Here is a 20303-nt window from a genome sequence, read left to right as displayed (position 1 = left end):
TTCACTTAGCATAATGTACTCACGGTTCATCCATGTTGTAGCGTATATCTTTTGCACTATTATGTGTATCTACCCATGTTAGTCAGCTGTGACAAAACACTAGAGAAAATTGTGCTAGTAAAAGGTAATGTTTATTTTGACTCTTGGGCTTAGAGGTTTCAGTCCATGTTGTATGGCCCCGTTGCTTCATGCTGTGTTGGTGCAGTGCATCATGGTGGGAATGTGTGATGATGGAGGCCTGCTTCCTGACAGAGACAGAGAGGGAAGGGCAGGGTCCCAACTTCTCTTTCAAGGACCCGCCCCCAATGACCTAACTTCCTTCAGTAGGTCCTGCCTCCTTTCAGGTTCCATCACCTCTCAGTAGTGTCATTGGCTGTGGAGAACCGGCCTGCCTCCATTTTAAGCTTAAAAGCCCTCTTACACTAAAGACAAACTAACTAGGTTCACTCCTGTTTATGATTAAACCTCTGTTTCTCAAGGACTTGGCTATGCCCCACGTGTAACCTTAACCTCAAATGGTTCTGTACTGCCTGTTCCAGGAATGGCATCATGTCTTTGTTTCAAACAGTTGTTTATAACCATTTTGCAATGCTACTTTGTTTCAAAAGGTTATGTGACCACCCATGACTACCTTGTTGTGACTACCTGTTGACTATCTTGTTATGCCCACCTTGCAACAAAATCATTGTTTCAAGAGGGACTAACCCATTATGCTTGTGTTCTTCTGCTTCTGTAACCTGTAACCTCACCTATTTTGCCTGCGAGATCTATCATACGTAAGCCCCCTACCCCTGAGCTATAAAAGCCTTGTCTTCATCAAATCCAATGCTGACCACTAGAACCCCTCCTTAGGGGGAGGCAGCCTGTGTACGTGAGTTAAAAGCTTGCTTTAATCAATTGCTTGCCATAATTAATTTGGTCATGATGATTTGGGTTGGTGGTTTTCCTTCTCCCATCTTTGGGATTAACAGTTGGTAACCAAGTCTTTAACACGTGGGTCTTTGGGGAGACTTTCCAGATCCAAACTATAGCAGCCACATGCCGTTTCTCCATTATTCTGTCGATGCTTCCACTTTTGGGCTATTACAGCTAAAAGGACCATGCATGAGCCTGGGTGTGGCTCCAGCCCTTCTCATGGCCACTGAAGGTTGTCACTGGATTCTACTCCTGAAGTTGGTCACTCATTCGTTGTTTGACCTTGGCCAAGCCACCTTGTGTGCATGGGTTTTGTCAGTCATAGTAGAAGTGAACTGATAACTCAAGAACCACCCCCAGGAACCACATGTGGCTAGTTCACGCTTGACATGAGGATGGTTGAGTCCAGAGGCTGAGTTTCGCATTTTATCATATTTTAATTAATTAGCCTTTGACTGTAAAGAGCCATATGTGGTGGCCAGTGTCTACCCCACAGCACTGTCTGGCTGTACAGAATGAGGATGAGATCTGCAGTAATCCAGTGGACAGGAAGTGTTCAGCTAATCAGTGTCTGGCACATAGTAAGCACTCAATAAATGTTTGCTATTATTAGGCATTCTGTGCCTTGCTTTCCAGCCCACCACACCCGATGGCCCTCAACAACGCCCCACACTAGCTGTCCTGACTCACCTGGGGAAGGGAGAGAAGGTGTTACTGCGGTGGTGCATGTCAGTAATGAGCCTTGCACTGAATGTTTCTGGTCTGCTACTTTCCCTGGAGGGTCATGTGAGCCAGAGTGGTATGTGGCCTGCTTTGCAAGTGATTAACATGGTGTAAGCAATCTGCATAGAGAGAAAAAACCCTCCGTTGGTATTCCATTATTCTATTAGAGTTTCAGAGCTGGGATTAAGTGGACATGATTTCTTCCTATGGGCCATTAATTTTGTTTTATTGCTGGTCTGATGGCCATTACCCTTTTTTGCCAATGCATTCCCCCATTAGGTTTGTACAATTAACAAAATATGTGCTGTTAGGGCTTTGATAGGAAGAGTGGGATGGAAATGGAAGGAGGGGTGCTGCTGCCACAGAGGGGGGTGGGTAGAAGAGGCAGAGCTAGGGGTGGAGCCTCGGGAATGGGGTGGGGTGGGGGCAAGTCTCTGGAGCACTAGCCTTGGGCCATTGGCATTCCTGGAAAGCTTCAGGAAGCCCTTCCTGGCTCATGCCTGGTAGCGCGAGTGTGGAGGAAGCGAGAGAGTGGAGCGCCCACCGGGTCCAGGGGGAGCAGCGTTGACACTCCAAGCCGTCCTCCTTCGGCTTCTAGGTGGGTCCAGCACAGATGATGAGAACACACTGTGCTACCCGACCTGCCCCACTCTGTCACCTTGGACCTGAAACTCCTCCACAGGCAGTAGGAGTTTGTCTTCAGATACCTGGCCCTGTGACAACAGAGACTTCCGGTGGCACCTGCTTTCTTTTTAGGCAACTAACAGGAGGACTTGTGCCCAGTAAAATTTTAGGGATGACTGGTCTCTAATGCCATTCAGTGGATGTGCAGGATTGGCATGGCTAAATCGTCTCCCCCCCCCCCCCCCCCTCCTTTTGGTGAAAAGTTAGAAATGAGCATTTTTAAACTTGAAATTTCCCAAATGTTGTCAGAATTTAGAAAAACAATGGGTACTGAGTCTTGGAATGGTTTTAAAGAAGGGAGGATGTGATCTCATTTGTGTTTCAAAAAGATCTCCAGAAGTGGGGAGGGGGTGGATGGACAAGATCAGGGTTAGTCTGGAATGAGGAGGCCAACTGGGAGTCTGGAGAAGGAATGCAGGACACAGTGTGAGCAGAGGAGCTGAGCTAACTGATGGAGATAGCAGCCCTGGGTTTTGTTGTCTTTGCACTGCAGAGGATGTCCCCAGGGTCAAAGTAACTTGCCCTGCAAGCAGACCTTCCGCTGGTTGGACTCTGCAAAGGCCAGGCTGGTCCGTGAGCTCACATGGCTCAGTCTAGATGGGTCTTCCCTCTGAGCTCAGAGAGCAAATCACAGGCTTCCACCCAGGAGTCAGAACATCTCTGATTCCTTCTTCCTCATAGCTCAGTGATTCGGGTGAGGCTACCAGTGCTAAGATTCCATGTAGGATTTCAGATTCACACCTACACGTACAAGCACAGGCTCAAGATTAGAGGGTGTCAGGAATGTGATCCAGGGACCACATGCAGGTCCTTTGCAACTCGGTGCTCAGCCTTCCTGTGACCCAAAGAGCCAAGGATACGGTGTGGAAGTAGAATCTATGTCTACCAGGCTTAGAGGAAAGGTGTCCGGTGTCCTCAGTGCCAGTGAGTAAGACTTTCAAGTCCTGTGTATTTAGTTCCAAGTAATGATATGTTTGTTCACTCAGCTGTTGTGTCATGTGGAACCTGCTGGCCAGGAGCTACAGTGCCCGAATGACAATCTCATGGTGCAAATACAAGCAATGACAGAATGTCAGCCATGCTAGGTGGAACAGTGAGGGGACTCTGGTGTTACAGCAGTGGGACACAGGATGTGCCATCTAAAGTCACTGAAGTCACTTAATAGGTATCTCCACGAATGCCTTGTCCAACTAAGGTTTTCACTCAGTTCCGTTTCCCTTTTGGGAGGTTTGCTCATATGTGTATAGGAGCTTTTCAGAGAAGAGGAGCCTCCAGGGAACTGTTGGCGCCCAAGTAGGACTTCTTATAGATCTGATCTCAAAGGTCTGGCTTGAGCAAGAACAGGAAAGTTCTGGGCAGTTAATGGATACAGATTCCCAGTCTTCTCCATTAGCCTGTCTTTTTCCCACTCAGTTGCTTCCAGTCTCTTTTTGACACTGAATAACATCAATAATCCTATTAAGTTATCAGTATTGTCCAAGTCCTTCAATCAATGTTGTACACGAATTATCTCATTTGTTGTTGTTTCCAGTGTCCTCTTCCTTGTAGAGATGCGAAGATTGAGACTGAAAGAGGCTAAGGTCAAAAAAATTAATGAGCCCCAGTTTGAACCCCACATGTCTGACCCCAACATCTTTACTCTTAGCCACTATTACACTCTGAGACCCTTGAGGAAGAGATTTAGCACTTTCCCTGGAAATTAATCAGGACCATCTCATGTGCAGATGTTGGAAGAATTTTGTTTTAAGAATCTAACTCTATCATTTTTTAATGGGGAAATTGAGGCATAAAGTGGTTAATGGTTCTTCTCCAAGATCTAACAGTAAGGTAATTGCACAGTCAGCATGAATCCATGCACCTGGCTTGGACTACTCTTGGCAGTGTGTATGCACCATGACTTGTTTAGGACAACATCATCTCCTTCATCCTTCTAACTTACCTGGGTATGCCCACAGATGGCTGCACAGCTGTCTAAGGATGCAACGTCAAGTTCTGGAAGTACTTCCAGGGGAAGCTCCCTTCTTTCCTTCATCTCATCTCTTTTCCAAACAAACATGAACGTTCACCAACTCCCTTTCATTTATCATTTCACAGAGTCCTTCATGTCTATAAATGTGAGTGGTCAATGTCATTTATGACTCCATATCGTGTTCAGAGTGAATAAGAGATGCTAAAGTTCTAATTCTTGTCATATCTACTACATGGCTGCATTCCTTTGACATGGTATATGCCTGCTGAGCTCACACAGTGTTAGCTTTGGAAGGCTCTAACATATCATGCACATGGGTACAGGCATGATGATTCTTCCTTGGTGCATGGCGAGGAGCGAAGATAAGGACAGCATGGAGAAGTTACGTGTGTGTATGTGTGGGGTGGGGTGGGGCAGAGACAGAGGACAGAGATGGAGACAGAGAGGGAGATAGACAAACAGAAACAGAAATGGAGATACACAGAGAGACAGAGACAGGTGGAGATACCAAGATGGAGACACAGACAGACAGACATGAGGGACAGAATGCATCTCCCTTACATCTCTAACACAGAAGCAATCTCCAATTGGTATCCACTTACAAATGAACATTTTGTTTCCTCCAAGGGAGTCTCACTGGGGAAACAAACAACTCTTAAGGACAGGCCCCAGGCCCAGCAGTAGACGGCCAACGGAAAACAAACTCAATGGCATTTGTGAAGGTTCCTTGTCTCATAAAGTTGTATCGGGGCTTTTTCCTTTCTTCCATTTTAAAAAAAAAATTATCTTACCATCTTTTTAAATTTTATTTACATATTTACTTTTGAAAATTTTTTCTTCTCTCTCTTTACTCCACATGTCCTTTGCACCTATATAATGGCTTCCAGTTTAGTGTTTTTGTGGGATTCCTGAGTGGGTGAACAAGTGGGCCTTCGTGTCTGTATCTGTTCCTCATGCGTTGTCTTGCACTCTTTTCTTTTGTTTGTTTGTCTTCTCCCTATCCAATATGTTTGCCTTTGTTTTATCTAATTATATCTTATTTTATTATTATCCCTTAGAAGTCTGTTCATTTTCTAAGGAGAGACAGAAAGAGGGTGGACCCAGATGGGAGGGGAGGTGAGGAGGGGCTGGGAGGAATAGAGGGAAGAGAAACCATAATCAGGATATATTAAATGATTTTTAAAAATCTGTTTCAATGAGGGGGAGGAGAAAAGAAACAAGTAGAGTAGAAAAAGAAAAGAAAGAGGGACAGAAAGTTAGAGAGAAAGAGCTGAGAAACGGAAGAAGAGAGAGACAGGCAATTGGAGACAAAGAAACAGAGGTATCATACAGATGGAAACAGATGGAGATGAGGGGAAAGAGAGAGATGTGACTTGGAATATTTATATTGATTCTTTGAGAACTTAGTGCACTCTATTTTGATCACATTCACCCCTTAGCTCCTCTCATTTCTACTCTCTCTACCCTCACCTCCCTACACACTTCCCTTCCCTACACACTTCTTCTCTCTTCCCCATGGAGTCTAGTTTGTATCACCCTACTTCTCCTGGGAGTGAGGCCTGCCCTGGAGTGTGGTCAGGCTTCCAAGGGTCACATCACTAAACAAAGCTAGCAAATGCCAATCTTTCCTAAGCTAGGGGTGGATTTCATCCCCCTCCACGCTTGGATTTCACCTGGCTGGAGCTCGTGCAGGCCTCGCGCATGCTGTCACAGTTGCAGTGAGTTCGTGTGAGCGCTGCCCTGTTGTGAGAGGAAATGACTTTGATGATACTTTAGCCGTTCAACTCAAGGAATGACCTTAATTGCAAGTTATTTGCTCTGCTTTTGAAGATTGAATTGTGTTATGAGATGATGGTGAAAGATGGCACCATTAATATTTTTACCAAAATATCAATTATCAGGGCTTTTATGATAGCTCAGTGGTTAAGAACACTGGCTCTACAGCCATGGAGACCTGAGTTCAGATCCTGGCACTCAATTAATGAGCTGGTCATGATCTTGCAGGAGCTTGTAGCCCCAGTGCTGCGGGGGGTGGGGGGGTGGGGTGGGGTGCGGTGGGGGGGTGGAGAGAGGGGAGTGCTGGGGATTGCTGACCACCGGCTTAGTCAAAAGCCGTGAGCTCCAGGTTCCATGAGAAACTCCCGCTTTGAAGGAATAAGATTCAGAGGGAGAGAGCAGATACCTGAAGTCCTCCTCTGGCTTCTACATTTGTGCATACCTGCATGCATACACACACATGTGCTACACCACATGCATACATGCTCACAGAAATGCTGTTTTAAACACCACACACACACACACACACACACACACACACACACACACACACACACACTCAAATGTGTGTGCATTTTCTTTTTTGATTTTGCTAATGGCTGAAGGCCAAATCTGGGACACCATTCCTTGGCACAGCTTTTCATCCAGTGCAGGAAGCTCCTTCAGTGCTATGAGTCACTTTTTGGAGCGAAGCCTTACTCATTTCTGAATGTTTCTCATTATTAGAGAATCCCTTGTTATGTGAACACTAGCTTCCTCTAGAATCTTTGATTAATCTTGAGCCTACCTTCTAGAATAATGCAGTCCCTATTTCGTGGTTTCTGGACTTATTTGGCAGTCTACCGTGAGGAAGAGGGATCAGGTTACTTTAGGTAATGGTATTCCTAACTATTACCAGTGGGTACTACTAAGAGGGACAAAAGGCAGACTCAGGTCCTGTTTCTTCTCCTCTGTCTTCTACCTCCCAGCCTCTTCCAGATGAAAAGAATGCAGTAATAGCTGGAGCTTAGTGGATGCTCGTCTTGTGTGGGGCACCATTCTAACACACCTTAGTTTGCACGGCACCTCACCATCCTCACAGCCATTCTGAGAAGTCGAGATTTAATGAGTCCTATTTTCAACATGAAAAACTAAAGCACAGAGAGATTCAGGAACTTGCCCATGATCAAGTTTGAATTGGAACATGTCCACCCTTGTAACCCTTGGACTTTAACCACCAGACATCTTTTCTCGTCTTTCTTTTACTCATCAATGTCAAAGTTCTTAAAACATGACAGCATTACAGCACACAGAACTAATACGAGCTGCTAAGTCCAGAAGGACATCACCCAGGCCCCAGCCAGACACTGTATGGCTGTTAAGATCACATTTAACAACACTGGCAGCACCAACGGCATATCCTGTGCTTGCATTGAACTCAGACGACCCAAGGTTCTTCTGTTGTTGTTTTTCAAACTCATTCAACCCATTCTGGTTCTGCAATTGATTTTTTTGTAGTATAAGAGCCAGGTTTTATGTGCATATACTTGTCAAATCATTTTTCTACAGTTTTATTAAGAAGATGGATTTGCATGTGGACATAGAGTATAATTCGATGGTTTCAAGTAATGAGATTGTGGGCAATTTTGCCCCTGACTTTCAAAATTATTTCATTTGTGGTTGTCATGATGTTGGTGTACAAGAAATAAAAGCTAGTGATGGATAAATAAATGTTCTGGTTTAGACCATCCCTTTTAGCTTGTTCAGTGCTTTATAGCAACCTGGATTCTGATCCTGTAGCATAGAAGCTTCCCTTCTTGGCTTTGCAACATGTGCAGATGAAAAGTCAGCCATATCTTCTAAGTTACTGGTGTCTCAGATGGACAGTACCGAAGGGCAGGGAGAGAACACACTGCCTCCTTTAATAGACTCTAGAGACTGTGTCCCCAGTTCATGGAGTGCTCAGAAAGAATGTGGAAGTAAATGAGAAGAATACATATTAGAGCCCGCTGCCAGCTAAGCTGGGTCTTGACTGCTCTTAGAGATTCTGGTTGGAGTGAACAGTGTCTGTCTTTCAACGTTTCAGCGGATACTTACTGGGAATCTGACCCATTTGAGGCACTCTCCTAAACGCTAGGGATATAAAGACACATAAAATGTGTTTCCTTTCCTCAGTGACTTACAGTCTAGTGGCATGGTCTACTTCATGAGGGGTCTGAATGAACTATGACCATGAACATGCAGCCATTTGTAGACAGCCACAAAAGAGCCTTTGCCTAGAGAGAACAGTTTATTTCCGTGTGCACATCTCACTATACTTCATGCCTGAGTCTAACTGAAGTGCCACTTTTTTTCCAAGATGCTTCTCTTGTCTTTGTTAAAGGGGAAATGCCCAAGTGAGTGGAAGAGGGGCCCCATGTCCTACCATTTCCTTACCAATCAACCTCCAGAGACTCTAGGAGCTCTGATGCCAGACCTGATCTTTCCTGTGTGATACTCAGAGTCCTGGATGGTTCATGCCATTGTGCTTGCTTGGCATCATTTCGTCCTTTAGAATCCCCCAGGCAGAGCAACCTTGACCCTGTCCCAGGGCCCTCCACACTTCTCCCTTCTTGTCTTTCCTTAGATCACCTCCCTTTTTTGGCATGTCCTCACCTTAGTCAGCTTTCCATCACTATTACAAAATATCATAGATAATCAGTTTATGAAAAGGAAAGGTTAATTTGGGCTCATAATTTGGAGGGTCTAGTCCATAGTTGATTGACCGAATTACTTTGGGCCTATGACAAGGCGTGCTCTGGTAGAAGTATGCAGTAGAGTAAAATTGCTCACCTTCTGGCTGAAGAGCAGAAGGCAAAGAGGGGGAAACTGGGGTCACACAATCCACTTCACAGCCATTCAGTGTTCTAAATACCTCCCCCTAGGCTCTACCCCTCCAGGGTTGGACCATCTAATAGTGCCACTCTGGCAACCAAGCTTTTGACACACAGGCTTTGGGGAGATGTTTAAGTCCAAACGTTTCATGCTTGACACCCTCTCCCTCCCACCAGCCGAGTCATGCCTATTCAAGTCTTCAGACTCACATCCTACCTCCTGGGAAACTTCCCTTGAATGCTTCAACCCCTGCTAACTCCATTTCATTGTGGAGAGAGAACGATATTCTCCACCAGAACTTGGCACAACTCTTTGTACAGTGGTGTCTTTTCTGGCATTCTTTCACGAGGGCAATCTTACTTCCCCAGCGAGGTGGCGGCAACGTTTTTAAAACAGGACCCAAGGATCCTGTTCCTGTGCGCTCAGTGCATATAGATCATGGAGCAGACACCCAATAAACATATGCTTCTATTTTTAAAAAAATATCTTATCCTGGCCAGATGGTGGTGGTGCACACCTTTAATCCCAGCACTCCAGAGGTAGAGTCAGGTGGATCTCTGTGAGTTCGAGGTCAGCCTGGTCTACAGAGCAAGATCCAGGACAGGTACCAAAACTACACATAGAAACCCTGTCTCGAAAACAAAACAAAACCAAAAAAAAAAAAAAAGTGTTTTTTTTTTCTAAATTATCCCCATTATTCTTCTCCATGCACATTTTTCTTCCTGCCCAACTGGACTTTTCACCTTGAGTTCCTCCTGTTGGGAAAGGGAAATGATGTAATTATATTATAATCTCAAAAATTTTAAAAACGAGAAAAAATTCCTCCTGTTGGAAGACTTTTTATCTTCCCACCATGAACTACGGGGTCCATTTTGTTTGCTTGCATTGTGCCGACTTCCTTGTCCACACTTCAGCCTTTCCTAAGGGCTCTCTGCTCTGTTCCCCTGCCCGGGGTCTCCACCCGGTAAGACGTTCCAGTCAGTGGTTATCGCTTTGGACAGCTTGGGGCATTCAGCCACCAAAAGCTCTTCTCTCTCTCTCTCTCTCTCTCTCTCTCTCTCTCTCTCTCTCTCTCTCTCTCTCTCTCTCTCCCCCCCTCGTCCCAGGGCTGCTAACCCCAGCTTTGCTGTTAAGCGGGCTCACCCCTGGGTCTACCCCATGCCTGCCCTGCTTCTTACCTACCCCCTGCCCACCCCAGCAGAATCTTACCCAGTCTATAAAGATGTCTCCTTCTATTGGCAGGTGACGCCTGGAACAAGACTTTAAGGCTCTCTGTCCTCCATGCTGCTCACTAGAAAAGAGGCCCTGAACTGTAAGTAACTTGGATTGGCGTTTTCCACACTGACCCTATAAAGTTATGGGTTCAGGACCAGCCCCAAGCCTGATCTTTAACTACTGCACATTGCAGAAGAAACACACTGAACAATGAACCAGTCAGGATGTAAAATACAGTGGGGCTCTAATTAGATTATGTCTGAATGTGACAAAGAGGCTCTGTAATATGACATGCTACTTAATTAGACTGTATTGATTGGACATAAAGGTAGATTTGATATGTTACATGTGTCGTGAGTGCTAGGGAAGGAAGCTACTGAGTTTGCGAGGCCAACCTGATCCTCAGTCCCTTCTCTCCGTGGCCTGAGCAGGAGTACAGGGAAGAATGGATGACATTGGTCCCCCATCCAGGCCGTGTTCATCGCTCATGCTTTCTTTTCTAGTTGGTTATTTCTGGGGACATACAAAGGAGAGTAAGAGAAATACTGCCGACCACTTCCTTCCTCCAGGACGCTAATGGCTCCACCCCCTTTGAGGCTGATGGGCTCGGCGTTGGCCCACCTCACTGGGACCCAGTCTGCTCGCTTGTAGGGCCTGGCCAAAGCCTCCTCTGCACACCATTTCTTGGTAACTCAAATGTGGCCGCTCCCTCCTGGGATTCTGTAGCACTGTCACATTGCCCACTCATCTGGCTTGCGCTCCCGCCAGCAGGGCACGAGCTCCTGGTGGGGGCAGGTCTGAGACTCACCTTCCTCCTGGTTGATAAGTGTTAGCAGGTGACTGGGTTACCCTGGGCCGGCATAAAGACTTCTCTACTTTGCTTCAGGGGCTACCTGAGGCTGAGGCACTACCACCACGACTTTGATAGTACATTGGCTTTCAACCAGTCCATGGAATTATAAATGATTAACCGTTATCAGTGCACATCTTCACCTCTGTGTAAAAATAGATTGACTGTAATGAGTGTTTGAATAAATCATAAGAATGGCCGACTTGCGATGGGCTAACATCCTGCCGATGGCTGCCCGGTGAGTGAGCAGGGCGCCGGTCCTCTGCCTAATGGCCTGCAATTCAGTGCTGGTTGCCTGAATGAGTGATTGACGGGCCTCTGCTCCCAGGGCACCTCCTCTGAAGCCCTGGCTCTGGAGTGGTCGAATTCCTAGGCTGAAGGGGCGGAGAAGGGTGCCTTTCTCCATCCTGTTCCGGGAAAGCCTACCTAGAACTGGGGATATCGGTGTGGGTGTGACTGTGTGTGTGTGTGTGTGTCGGGGAAGTGGAGTAGAAGATAATGACCTCTGTGAGAATCGATGTCTCCTCATTCCGGAGGTTACTGGGACCTCATAAGTCAAGTATAAGGAGCAAGCTGAGCGTGAACCTTAATGAGAGCTGAGAGTAAGAGAGAAATTGGTCTGTGTGGAGGGGAGTGGGCATTCTGAGCACTGGGCCATGGAAACCCAGGGAAAGGTCCCTCAAAGGGACACTCCTGGACCTACATTGAGGAACCCAAGAGCAGGTCCAGGGCTCTTGGATGGACAGGAGTCAAAGGTATTTCAGGTAGTAGTTGCCCAAGCCGCTTCAGGTGTGAGGATCCTGCCCTTTGGAGAGGGAGGCAGAAGAGGAGAGACAGCAGGCAGAGTGACAAGGACAGAAAGAGACAGAATGTCTGAAGTTTCCAAGGGAATTCAGAAGAATCCAGTGATAGCCAGATTTGCATGGAAATAATGGAAATGGTGCTGGATGTGCTGGAAACAGCAGGGAGAGTTTTATTATAATGGTGTCTTGGTTTTTAGGCTGTGTAACAAACTGACACACAAACGCAGCAGCTGAATGTTTATTCTGCCCAAATATTCTGAGAGTCAGGAATTTATATAGGACATGGTGAGGACAGCTTGTCTCTGTCTACTAGGTATGAGATTTCAGTAAAGACAACTCAGAAGATGGGCAGTGTAACCACCACAGGTTTGTTCCCCCCAAATTCTGGGCTTTTATATCAGCTCTTGACTGAGACCAGCCAGTCAGACCTCCATGGCCTTTCCACGTGATCTGGACTTCCTTACAATATGGCTGCCAAACTCCAGGGCGAAGCTGCCTGAGGGAGAGCGAAAGTGGTGGAAGCTTTATTGCCTTTCATGACTCGCTCCTTATAGTCAAGTAGCACCACTTCATTCTATCCATAAGGTCAGGCACAAAGGTCCACAATCCTCACTGCCTCTCAACACTATCAATATCCCGTTAAAGGAAAGCAAGGGTGAAGGGTGTGTGTGTGTGTGTGTGTGTGTGTGTGTGTGTTTGTGTGTGTGTGTGTGTGTGTGTGTGTGTGTGTGTGTGTGTGTGTGCGCACACACACATTTTTTAATCCATCCCTTCATATTTACAGGGATGGTTCTGGACCCCTTGTAGAGCCTCAAATCGGAAGATGTAGATGCAGACACTGGCAGGCATAGCATTCACAAGTAGCCTATGCACATCTTCCCACATACTTGAAATCATCTCTAGATTACTTATTCGACTGAACACAATGTAAATGCTATGTAAATAGTTGCTAATACCATGTTGTTTAGGGAATAATAGGAAGCAAAAATGCCTGTACTTGTTCATTACAGATACTATATTTATCAAATATTTCCTATCTGTAATTCATTGAATCTATGCTATAACCTACAGATATGGAAGCTACCGTACATATGCTGTTGCACTCATCTTTGGAAACCACAACCTACTACGACTGCTATTGGCCTAGTACAATGGGCCTCACCTAGTTCCCAGAACAATTGAAATTGACCCTTCGCAGGGCAGGGAGGGGATGGTGTATTCTGTACAGTCTGGAGAATGATCTATGACAGCTGTACTTTCAGTTTTGAAGGAGTGAGTTTATTAAGCAGATAGCAAACAAAAGATAAAAGATAAATAGTGAGTAGCAACAGGAGCAGCAGACAGCTAGCAAAAGATATCCTCAAATCAGGTGGTAGAGGTACTTGAAGTATCCCAATAGAGAGCACAAACAACGCGTAATATCATCCATCAGGGGCATACAAACGTCCAGCAGAAACTGACTGGGAAAGCCCCATTGAGGCAGCCAGCTCACATCTAAGAGAGTCCAATACAGAGCAAAAGGCCCCCTTGAGTGAGACTTCAAATAAAAGAACAAATAACAGCAGAAAGATGATGTCATCAAACCAGGTACTTACAATCATCCAGAAGAAATCAACTGGGGAAGTTGAGGCAGTCAGCTGGAGTCCCCAGTTGAGATTTTCATCCACGGGTTAACTTCTGAATTTCTGGCCTCTTGTTCCCGTGGAGGCATTTTTACACTATAGGATAAACAATAGTAACCTCCATTGGAAATGGTTTACCTTCAAGCTTTTCTCAAGGGCATGATGTTTTTAATAACCTTAGCTGCTTACTGTTTTTCTTTCTCCCTGTCACAGAACCAAACGGCCAGCCTGATTCAGGACAGGGCTTTTAAAGGATAGTTCACATAAACATGCTTGGATCTGAAGTGTGCTGAGGGACAACCTTGCTTCTAGAGTCTGCTTCTCAGTGAGCGTAAACAACGCATGACAATTTACCACCATAATATACATTACACCCTGGAAAGAAACCTTAGCTTTGGAACCCCCTCCAAGCCAAGCTGAGCTTCTTCCCAGGCAGGGGGTGGTAGTTCTAGGAGGTCCTGTGCTGGGAGAAACTGTGACCTCGTGGTCCATACCAGGGAGAATGTGTGTTTATAACTCACAGCTTGAAACCTTGGATCTAGAAGACTCTAGACCTGTAAACAAGGACTCTGCAAGCCTGAGCCCTTTGCTAACATCAAGGCTTCCCATATTTCCATTTTCATGGCTATCAAAGCTGGGGTAGGTTCCAGGCAAAGCTAGAAGCTTAAAAGACTACAAGGGACTTGATGGGGTTGGGGAATTCTGCACACCAACTTCTCCGTGGTCTTCCAAGTCCTCTGCTGGTCTCCTTTTCCTCTGTCACACACTCTGGTCTGGGAGCCTCTACCTTTAAGGAACCACTCTCGTTCCTCTTTCCCATGCCGGATATAGATGCTACTATATTTTGAAGGGAATATGAGTGCTCTGGCTGCTTTATTGGGACTTAAGGGACAAAAACAAATCCCAAAGTCACCCAAGAGTAGAAACAGAACCAGTCCATCTTACAAGGGCTGACACTTGGGAACGGCCAGTGCCAAGAGCTAGGCAGGGAAGAGAGGGGGGAAATGGTCTTAGTCTTGATGGAAAGGTACTAGGGTTTTTTCTTCCTTCCACATGAAGTCAAATTTGATATTAGTAAGCAATGCCTGCTGAGTGTTTACTATATACTGGGCACTATACTAAGCCCTTGGGGTGCATTTCTCATCACACCATACTTCATGGGATCCTGTTATTAGCTCTGTATGTACAAAGAAGAGAAGGCCCCAAGGACAAGGGAAATGCTATAGGAAGGAAGTCTGGGGCACAGTTGAAATTCAACTTAGAACTCTCTGTTATTGAGACTTAAACTACTTCGTTATTTGCTCGGTGTATAGTGTATGCGTGTATAGACAATCACTGAACTCCCTTTAATATGTATAATTATTATATTGACAAAATCTTATTTAAAAGAAAGAGTCTCAGTTTACTCTCCTCTAACAAGACAATGTCTGACGACATCATCCCCAGTGTCACCCGTCAGTATTCAGATTCTAAGTGGAGAGTGTGGGAACTTACTTAGGTACAGTTAAAGTGGGCCTGCTTTATGAAGACGCTCTGGCATGGAGGTATGGAATAATTTCCTCTTTTTTTCCCCCCGTTCATAATATTTAGGTCAGGAAACCTATTAAACTTGGGCAGTTAAAGGAATCGCATTATGTCCACTCCCTAGGACTACTGTGGGGAAACCAGATGTGAATACTCTAGAGTCATTCCTGGCACACAGTGCTCAACCGTGATTGTGCCATTCATTTATTCAGTAAATGAATTTTAAAAAAAGGACAGGAAAGAAAGACACCAGAAAGAAAGAACACTCCTTTCTGTTGCTTCTGAGAGATGGTCAAGAATCTTGCCTTTAACTGTACTTGCCATAAAGTTCACTCATAAACTATTGATATTTTAATAATACACATTAGCATCTTGCCCTTTGACAAATGAATATTGAATGAGCAATAAAGAGTCAGAAGAGTATCCAGGTATACTGCTTCAGCAAAGCTGGAGTGCTGGGTGATTGGCCAAGGGAACGCTGCACTTCCAGAGACCTCGTGACTCACCCCTCCTTCCAAGGACCCTCAGAGAGGGTTCTTCAGGGAGCTCAGACTCCATCCGGAGCAGCCTACTCAGAGCCAGGTTTTTGCCTGGCCTCTTTTTCTTTCCCCAGGTCTGGAGAGGAGGGAAGGTTAATAACGCGCTGATAGGAATTGATCTTAATCCTCTGTGAAGTACCCGGCATTGCTTTTGATTAAAGGTGCACTTTCACTTTCTTCTCCAAAGTCACAAGTCTGAAGCAAATGGGCACGCTGGTGCACACTTTATTCCCAATCACTGAGGCAGAAGCAGGCAAATCTCTGTGCGTCTGAGGCCAGCCTGGTCTACAGAGCCAGTTCCAAGCCAACGATAAAGCAATGATCATATACAGAGATGCTAAATATAATAATAATAATAATAATAATAATTATTATTATTATTATTATTATTATTTGAAAAAATCTACAGCCAAGACAGACTGCAACCTACGAAACATCAGACAATGAACCTAAAGAACACGGACCGGCTTCCCCTCCTTGCTCTACCAGGTCCTTTTGGAACAGCACAGGCGCATCTGTGTGTGTGTGTGTGTGTGTGTGTGTGTGTGTGTGTGTGTTGAGAGGGATGTTGTGGGTGGGAGTGCTGATCAAGTTTGTAGGATAGAGTTCCCTACCTCATCCTTTCAGCATCTGCCTCCACCCCGCCTGCCCCAGTGTCCTGTGGCCTTCTGTGGGCTGGAGTGTACCGAGAGCGGTGACAGGGTCTCTGCATAGGTCCAGCCTAATTGGTGTGATTTAATGGCGTTTTGGTGGATTCAGATTTATATGGCTTTCTGAGCTGCAAATCTGCTTTCTAAATGTAGAATTTTTGTGGAGTGGTAAAAAATAATGGCTGTTCTGTGATTCCTGCCTCCCAAGCTAGGAGATTGCAATTTACATTATGCAAATAGACATTATGCAATCAAGGCACTTTAGCGGGAATCTGGCAGCAGAGAGGCCGCTGATGAGATGCCGAGGTCTGCAGCCCTAACCGGAGGGGCCCTGGGAAGAGCAGAGATGAAGTGGGGAGGAGGTGGGCTAGGCAGGCAAGGGGAGGAAGCCAAGAGTCTGTTCCTCAGGTCCACGGAGGCAGAGTGGAGCCTGCCCGGAGATGAACGCAACTCGGGAGCTGCCAAAGCGACTCTCTCAATTAATGGCTTTGTTTAATCATACCCCCTGTCCAGAAGAGTATTGTCTTACGGATAATTTCGTTTGCCTAACGAGATTTTGCTAATTAAATCTCCTTTCAGTTGGTGTGACTATGCCTGCAGGAGAGGGGGCTATTTGGAGACTTCTCCATAAACCTTTTTGGAGAGGGGCTTAGAAAGAGAGTTGGGAGAGGGGAAGGAAAGACGGGGAGGGAAGGAGACCCTGTCCTGCTGGGAGCGGCTTTGAGCAGGGTTTGGAAACCCCTCCCCTCACTCTTCCTTGCCCACAGAAACGCGGTCGCTCGCAAACCCTCGCCCAGCAGAACTGCTTTGCTGTTCTCTCCTCCACGGTCACTAGTACAATAACCACTCTCGACTCCTTCTCAAATCCTCGGGGAGAACTGTGAACCTCGGAAGGAGGTTTCCAAGGACTTCCAAGTGCTGGTCCTGCGGCCGTGGGGGGTCTGTGCTCGGCTGCTTGTGGGACTTCTTTTGCCTTCACTTAGTCCGCCGGCCTGTCTCTTCAGAAAGAAAAACGTGCTCCTAAATTGGCCATTTCTCCAGGGATAATTAATTATGTGAATCGAAGAGGAGACCTCCTTGTCAGACTCATTTGTCATCAGAGCTGGTCAAGGAGAGACTTTATGTAGAGGAGGCCAGCACGGTGCCCCCATAGCTGGAGCCCAATTAGTCCTGTGTGGATAGCAGCGGCCCTTATCTGTTAGTTTGCTTCCCCAGTTTCCGGTCTCCACTGTCAATCACGAGCCAAAAATGCTACACAGAAAATTCCAAAAGTAAATGATTCTTAAGTTTTGAATGACTTTTATTGTAATAGGTGGTAGTAATCAGTAATAAAATTGTAACTATTCTATTTTACTTAGGTATTGTTAATCTTTTACTTGCTTAATTTAGAAATTATACACTATCGTGTGTGTGTGTGTGTGTGTGTGTGTGTGTGTGTGTGTGTGTGTGTGTGTGTGTAGGAGAACACACATACACATAGGTAGATGGATGGATGGATGGGTAGGTAGGTAGAATGATGAGGGGGAAGTGTTTAGTACCCCTTCCATGACTTTAGATAGCCACTGAGAGTCTTGGAATCTACTTCCTGTGAGTATCATAGGACTACTGTATGTTACCACACAACTCCTGTGCTGAACCACCCCTAGTGGTCTTTTCTAATAACTTCCTGAAGGTCCGCTCTCTCAGCCCGGCTGACCATGGGATGCATGCTTCAGTCAGTCAGGGTCTGCTGTCCCAGGTTCTTCTCACCCTCACCCTACTCCCTCACCCCCCCTACCTGTCCACAGGCCTTCAGGCATGCCATATTCCTGCCGCTGAGGTCCCAAATGCAGACCCATGCTGTTTCTCCCGGTGCTCTGTGCTTCTCTGCCTGATTGCTTTGGCACTTGCTGCTTCTCTGTGTGGAATTCCCTCATCCAAGGCCGCCCCTGCTTCTGCGGTAACAGTTCCTTTGTGGCTGCTTCCTCTGGGTCTTGGCTGCTTCCACCTCTCTCCTCTGCTGTCTGCTCTTCTTCTTTCCCTGTAGGCAGCCGTGGGACCTCATACACATCACTCACATTAAGGACTGAATCTCATGCTTCCTTAACCCTAGCTTCTACAGCTATGCCTGGCTGAAACAAGGTGAGCTGATTGAAAGGAGAGATGTGGAGTGATGGAGGAGTAAATCCCAGCAGCAGGAGGTCACACAGGGTCACCAGTAAAAACGGTGCTGTCTTCTGTGTCTTCTTCTGAGCCCTGGCCCTTAGGCTGGGGGTGCCAGTGCCTCATTTCCCACACATTCACATGAGCCCTGTGAAGTGAGTGTTACTTCAGCTGAGCGAACGGCAGCTCCTCTGTTCTCATTAGAGGACAAGGCCCATGATGACCCTGGGAGGAGCTTCCTGTAGGGAGGTGCCGGCTCCTGAGCTTTCTCCTCCTCACCTCCTCACTCCACGTGCCCATCATCCACCCACTCATGCACCCCGCCTAACCCGACATCACCTTTGAAGTGTGTACTCTTCCATTGCCGAGACCCGCTAGGGCTCAGACATGTGTCAGGCTGCCTCTCTGCCTATGGACTGTATGTGTGTGTGCCGGTGGGAGCACAGGACCCAAGGCTGACCTTGTCTGCTGCTACTGGGAACATCAGGAATGGTGCTGTCAGGAGTACAAGTCTGTTCCATGCTAGGTAGGGTTAGCCAAGGGAAACTGGCTCCGGTCTTCATGTGTGATTTGTGTATGTGTCTTGTGTTATTCTTAGTTCCTAGGTTTTGGTGCCTCTTTTTTCTTTTGCTCCTGGGATGTCTCTCAGTGGGGCTGTCTCTTCATCCAGGTTACATTTAGCTGAACTTCCTGACAATGTTGAGGTCTGAGTCTGTAGTGCGTCTAGGTATATATAGTGTAGGTACTCAACAAGTACTGGGCAAATGTGCCAGTAAAGGTTTGAACTCACGTACACTGAGGTGTGAGAAGGCTGGGTTTGAGTCCTACTTCTGTTGTATCCTTAGCTGGGGTCTTGAGATTTGATTTTTCTCATCTAGAAAGCAAGAGTAATCATACTCCCCATTCTGTCTCTCTGGAAGGCCGTGTGAAGGAATTTAAGAGACATATGAAAGTGTTTTATAAACTGTAAAGCACTGCAGAAGTATAAGAGGTTATTATTATAATGGTTATTGCGCTTGAAGTGATCATTCTGTTTGAAAATCAGGGATTCTGTTTTCAGGAATATAAAACCATCCAAGCCTGGCTTGAACTCTGAGACGCACAGAGCAAGGATTAGAAGAACCAACGCCAGATGTACCTGTTAGAACTTTCAGGGACTGAGGCCTAGCCCAGAGACCTCTGCTGTCTCCTGTTCAGCTGACCTTCATGAAGGTGGGAGGAGCCTGGGAAAGCAGCCCATCATCACGTAGGCACCTACCACCTAAACAAGTTCAAGGTAGCGCTGCTGTCTTTGCAAACACTGTTGTTCTCTGCCAGGAAGGAATGTCTTCCCATTTTCCCCGTGAACTTTGTATGTGTTCATGAGTCTGTGAGCACACATGCACATGCATACACACATGTGTAGAAGATAGAAGTTAATATCAGCTTCTTCCAGTGCTTCTCTACTTTATTTCTCAGGACAAAGTCTCTCACTGAAGCTGGAGCTCACCGATTGGCTAGAATGACTGCCCATCAAGTCCTAGGGCGCCTCCTGTCTCCACTTCTCCAGTGCACATGCAACCACATTAGCTTTTTATGTAGGTACTTGGGATTCCAACACAGGTCCTTATGAATTCAGGTCCTTATGCGTATATGGTGAGCACTCTACTAACTGTGCAATTTCTCTTACCCTCCGCTGGCCTTCTGACCCCTCATGCCAAACTGCTGGGCCCTCTCTGGCTCCCAAATTATCAGGTATATCTACCTCCCTAAAGCATTTTTTTCACAGTGTGCCTGGGTCTGTTAATGTCTGCCCCCCATGCCACAGTGCACAGTAAGTCAAAGCCTGTTCAGGTGAATGATGCCCCGGCTAGCTGGGTAGAGGCCTTCAGGTTGTAGTTGTGCCCTGTGGATGGGAGCATCTGTCTATTGCTGACCCCTATAGGTAAGCAGGTGCCTGCCTGTGAAGGCAGATGCTGTCTCCCTTATCCCCAGCCCTCCCAGATTCTGTTTCTTAGCAGGGTGGGTCCCAGCTGGTAGAGGATCTACTGGTACCTCT

General features: G+C 46.3%; 1 protein-coding gene and 1 long non-coding RNA gene across 10 annotated transcripts in view; one reads left to right on the top strand and one right to left on the bottom strand.

Annotated features, from left to right (window-relative positions):
- Pknox2 (PBX/knotted 1 homeobox 2) overlaps positions 1–20303 on the top strand; it is a 273676-nt gene that overhangs the window by 57568 nt on the left and 195805 nt on the right. For all 7 annotated transcript variants that reach the window (XM_052756552.1, XM_052756526.1, XM_052756546.1 and 4 more), the window contains one exon: positions 10163–10232. The gene's annotated coding sequence lies outside the window, so the exon portion shown is untranslated. The remainder of the gene's footprint in view (positions 1–10162; positions 10233–20303) is intronic.
- On the bottom strand, positions 2605–18784 carry LOC128121692 (uncharacterized). Of its 3 annotated transcripts, none has more exons than XR_008222239.1 (3): positions 17901–18784; positions 13384–17374; positions 2605–3897 (listed from the first exon to the last, which is right to left on the bottom strand). It is a non-coding gene; the product is annotated as an uncharacterized LOC128121692 (long non-coding RNA). The 3 variants fall into 3 exon arrangements; XR_008222238.1 differs by lacking the exon at positions 2605–3897 and adding an exon at positions 10247–13282; XR_008222240.1 differs by lacking the exon at positions 2605–3897 and having other exon boundaries at positions 10247–13506; positions 16088–17374.

The sequence above is a fragment of the Peromyscus californicus genome, unplaced genomic scaffold (genome assembly GCF_007827085.1).
Source record: "Peromyscus californicus insignis strain IS unplaced genomic scaffold, ASM782708v3 Scaffold_11__1_contigs__length_118956290, whole genome shotgun sequence".
Lineage (NCBI taxonomy): Eukaryota > Metazoa > Chordata > Mammalia > Rodentia > Cricetidae > Peromyscus > Peromyscus californicus.
This window is presented reverse-complemented; position numbering and strand designations above follow the sequence as displayed.